The sequence below is a fragment of the Polyodon spathula genome, chromosome 8, assembly GCF_017654505.1.
Source record: "Polyodon spathula isolate WHYD16114869_AA chromosome 8, ASM1765450v1, whole genome shotgun sequence".
NCBI lineage: Eukaryota > Metazoa > Chordata > Actinopteri > Acipenseriformes > Polyodontidae > Polyodon > Polyodon spathula.
The window spans coordinates 688,610-693,529 of NC_054541.1; the positions used below are offsets into that span (position 1 = coordinate 688,610).

The 4,920-nt window shown below is 38.6% G+C and overlaps 2 non-coding genes across 2 annotated transcripts; both read right to left on the reverse strand.

The window, feature by feature from the left end:
* Window positions 1-1,945: 1,945 nt before the first annotated feature.
* trnaf-gaa lies at window positions 1,946-2,018 on the reverse strand. The gene has a single exon. It is a non-coding gene; the product is annotated as a tRNA-Phe (tRNA).
* A 1,201-nt stretch (window positions 2,019-3,219) lies between these two features.
* trnai-aau lies at window positions 3,220-3,293 on the reverse strand. Its single transcript has one exon. It is a non-coding gene; the product is annotated as a tRNA-Ile (tRNA).
* Window positions 3,294-4,920: the final 1,627 nt, after the last annotated feature.

The following is a 4,920-nucleotide window of genomic DNA, read 5'->3' on the forward strand; positions in this document are numbered from 1 at the left end:
AAATTATTCAAAAACATATATAAATATATTTTGTCGAAAGTAATACTATGGGGAAAATGGTTAAGGTCAGGTATGAATATTGTTAGTTGAAAGACAATTAAATATTTTCAACTTTCTTTCAAATTTGTAACTAAAAATTAATTAAAGTCTGCATTTAAATCATGGTGGTTGATGATGTTTTATAACGAGTAGAACGTTCATTTCAACAACTTCAAAGCAGGCCCTTAGCGGGGGATATATGTGGCGATGTTCGTCAGCTACGAACTATAATAGGCCACTTCTCGCAGACCCTTCTTCACAGAGAAACTTTGTTGCCACAGTCAGTTCTAAGCGTGATAACAAGCAGCTATTTTGGGCCTGTCCACATTACCGTATTATTACCGAATTAAGGGTTCAAAACCTGTTTCAAATCTCTGGAGGTGAACCGTGTTCCAGTCCGGCAGTACCCTCCGACATTCCTTATATTACTGTTGTGCAGCACTGTGTTATCGTGACTAAACCAGCTTTTCCCATTGGCCAATTCCTGGTGAGATGTTGTCGGGATTAGAGGGTAGCTCTATTTGAAGACGACTTCTCGTTTATCGCAGGTGTAATCCAGCTCGCTAATCCAGCCTGCAGATCGCTATTCCAGATCATGTTAATCCAGCTCGCTAATCCAGCCTGCAGATCGCTATTCCAGATCATGTTAATCCAGCTCGCTATTCCAGCCTGCAGATCATTATTCCAGATGATGTTAATACAGATCACTACTTCCCATGAAAGTTGGAGGACGCAGGGAATTTGTGGTAATTGATGAGAGCAAGTTCTGCCATCACAGAAAAGTAATTGTCTACCTTTTATTTAATCCTTCAGAAGAAGAACCATATGCATTTTAACTCCCCCTACACAGTGTGCTTAGGTTCCATTTTATCAATGACATAAAATATAAATGTTTCAAGCACAAGCACAGAATTATAATATAACTTGGAGATATAATATGAAAAGAGGAGCATGTCAAAAAAACTTGAAATGCACATGTGGTTCTTCATCTCAAGTATTCATTAATACAGCGAACAATTGCTCACCAAAAGTCAACAATGTAAATAACATGGTGAGATTTCCTGTCCTAAACTTTACTATTTGTCCTAACCCTTTTTGGCTTTTCTATTGTAATTTCCTATAATTTTATATTACATTCTCATTGATTTTTGTTTATTATTATTACATTTTTAATTGTCACAGGCGGCACAATTACGACATGGACAAAAATCCAATAGATTTGTCCAGTACACCTAGATCTCTCGAACATTTAAACGAGTCAGCCCTTAATAAAGACCGCCCGTGTTCATTTCTGTGTATGTGACATTGTCTATACACAATAGCTGTTATGTAAGCCTATTAGTATCAAACCCATCGCAGTTAACGTGTTCCATGTTTTCAATCAGTTTGAAAGTTTCAATCAGTCATCGAAAAAGCAGCAGTGCTTTGCAACTGTAGTTTGTCACTACAGTTTGTTTTCCAGTGTAAAGTATATCAAATGTGTGCTTATAATCTGATGAATAAGATTCCCATTTGAATCATGAATATTTGGGAGTTATCTAACAAACACGAGGTATGTTGTGCTGCCAAAATGGATTACATAAACTTTCCTGCCCCATGTTGCTTTCTTCTTAGATGTGGTCTCAGGTTCGGCTGAGTTCTGCTCCCTCGACCACATTCTGCAACATCTCGCCTTGCTGATCACTACTGTACCCTTTGGTGGTCTAGCAGTTTGGTCTGGGTGGCGCAATTGGCTGTCTACCGAAAGGTTGGTGGTTAAAGACCACCCAGGGACGATGCTTTTTGCATTTATTAATGACATTAGAAAACGGTACTGTAAAACGCTGTTATTTCCTCCAATTACACTGAAGAAAAGAATGTGCTCTGTTTCTAGTTCAAAATATTAACACAAAAAGAAGCCTTCTTTTGCCGAAACCCAGGATCGAACCAGGGACCTTTAGATCTTCAGTCTAACGCTCTCCCAACTGAGCTATTTCGGCTCGACAGTGATTCAACCCTGTATATAATGAGAAACGTGCAACAGCTTGGAAACGCCCTAATAGAATCCGATGCCTTTACAAATGTGTTTCTAGACTCAAGTTTTCTCCTAAATGCGCTTCTCAATAAATGGTTTTGCTTACTTTCATTTTTTATTCTTTCCACACTAAGAGCAAAAGGCAAACATCCAGGAAATAGGTAAACACTGCTACCAGCTGCCTGAAAGTGCAGCGCTTGAACTGTCTCAACAAACGTTTAGCTCTAAAATGTGTGCATTGAAAGTCTATTACCATCTTTCACACAAGCATCTGTGTTCCAATAGCGGTTAATCCACAGGGTGATCAATAAAGTGGCTGCTGGCTTTGTTCACATCTTATCAAGACGTTTTCAGGATTCACGCATATTCTGAACAAGCACACTAGAATATGGTAGTGAAAGGAAAGCGAAATAACAGGTTTATTGGCTCTGGTCTTGTACCGTCGCTCTGATTACTTTCCTTAAGAAAGTGGCATTAATAAAAACGTAATTATGTAAGGTTACCATTGCGCAAATACGCAGCATATTTAAATCTTCCCACATGAATTTAAAATACTTACTGACAGGTACGGCCCTTTCCCAGTGTAACAGTCTGCTTTGTTTGAACACCAGCGATGGGTTGGACACCTGGTAAACCACGATACTATTGTTCACACTTTCTTTAGTACTATCAAACATGCTTGTTGTGTCGGCACTAGTGGCCTAATTGATAAGTAATTGGCCTGCTAAACCAGGGATTATGAGCATCAGACCGATCTGTGGTGAGATGTTATAAAAACGAACTTAATTAACATTTTTTTTTTTTTCTAGGCGTGTGATATTTTGCCGATATTGTTATCTGCAATGTCCGCTCTCGCTAGGCTCAACCTGCCCGAGTGCTGTGGCAGCAGCCATGAGGAAACAGGTCTGATTTTCAGTTGAAATAAAGATCTAGCTTGTTGTTGTGTACGGGTGTTTTGAAAAGATCAGTGAAATAGCTATGTGTTTCTTTAAATAAAGATGTTTTCATTATTACGAATGTTGACAGAAAGGATATTGTATTTACATTTACCCACGTGTTGTTGCCTTGCACAAATCTGATAGAGTTCAACAAAAGCAGTTGACTTTGGTTCATTATTTAGCCTATACTGCTATCTACAGTGGGAGTTGTTTATGTAAAGAAAGTCATGGCCAGTACGGGGATCGAACCCACGACCTTGGCGTTATTAGCACCACGCTCTAACCAACTGAGCTAACCGGCCACATGGGCAAAGTTTTTCTCATGTTAAACTGAACAATGACACATTCAAAGTAATGCAAAGGTATAATTCCACGCATTCAAATTACCAAGCATTTCGTGGATGTTTAAGAAATAAATGAACAAAACAGATTTGTCAGAAGTTGGATTCCAACCCACGCCTCCAGAGAGATTGCAACCTGAATGCAGCGCCTGAGACCGCTCGGCCATCCTGACTTCCACAAAAAGTTTCTCTAAATACTGCAGTACACTGCTGAACCTGCAATGCCTGACGCTGCAGTAAATTAACGTGTGTGCATGTACTTATTCTTTTTCGGTTTATATTAAGGAGGGCGACCTGTTTCGTCGCTTTCTATATGGGATCACAAGGACACTCCTCTTACAGAAAGAAAATATACGGCAAACAGAGCGATCGCTTATCACAGTTATAAACAAATCACAACAGTCTGTTAGCAAATTAAATTAATCAAAAAACCACAAAGACATGGCATAAATGTTACAGATATATTTCAGACAGAATAGTTGTAACATAATTGAGTATATTTCTAAACAATCATCTCAAAGCTCTATCATTTATTTTAAGTTCTTATGAAAGACAAGTATGCTTGCGCATTATATCACAGAAAACATGATAATCCTAGCTCTTTGTTTAATTCTTCAGTTTGTATCGTATGGACTTAGAAGATCCCTTTGTATTCACATTGTAATAGTTTTTGATCGAGATTACCACCTCTGCCAGCTTGAAATATTTTTTGTATGCCAGAGAATTTAAGATCTGAAACGGAATGTTTGGCATCTACAAAATGTCTAGATAGTGGTGAATGAATACCTTTTCTCCCAATGTAACTTTTATACTCGCTCATTAATGCGCAATCGTAACTGTCTAGTAGTTTTACCAACATGTTGCAAGTGGCAAGGACAAGAAATCAAGTAAATGACATGAGTTTTAAACGCATTGTCACAGGCGGCACAATTACGACATGGACAAAAATCCAATAGATTTGTCCAGTACACCTAGATCTCTCGAACATTTAAACGAGTCAGCCCTTAATAAAGACCGTCCGTGTTCATTTCTGTGTATGTGACATTGTCTATACACAATAGCTGTTATGTAAGCCTATTAGTATCAAACCCATCGCAGTTAACGTGTTCCATGTTTTCAATCAGTTTGAAAGTTTCAATCAGTCATCGAAAAAGCAGCAGTGCTTTGCAACTGTAGTTTGTCACTACAGTTTGTTTTCCAGTGTAAAGTATATCAAATGTGTGCTTATAATCTGATGAATAAGATTCCCATTTGAATCATGAATATTTGGGAGTTATCTAACAAACACGAGGTATGTTGTGCTGCCAAAATGGATTACATAAACTTTCCTGCCCCATGTTGCTTTCTTCTTAGATGTGGTCTCAGGTTCGGCTGAGTTCTGCTCCCTCGACCACATTCTGCAACATCTCGCCTTGCTGATCACTACTGTACCCTACATTCAATATGAGATGCACAGGACACAGTGACTATCACATATTCAATATGAGATGCACAGGACACAGTGACTATCACACATTCAATATGAGATGCACAGGACACAATGACTATCACACATTCAATATGAGATGCACAGGACACAATGACTATC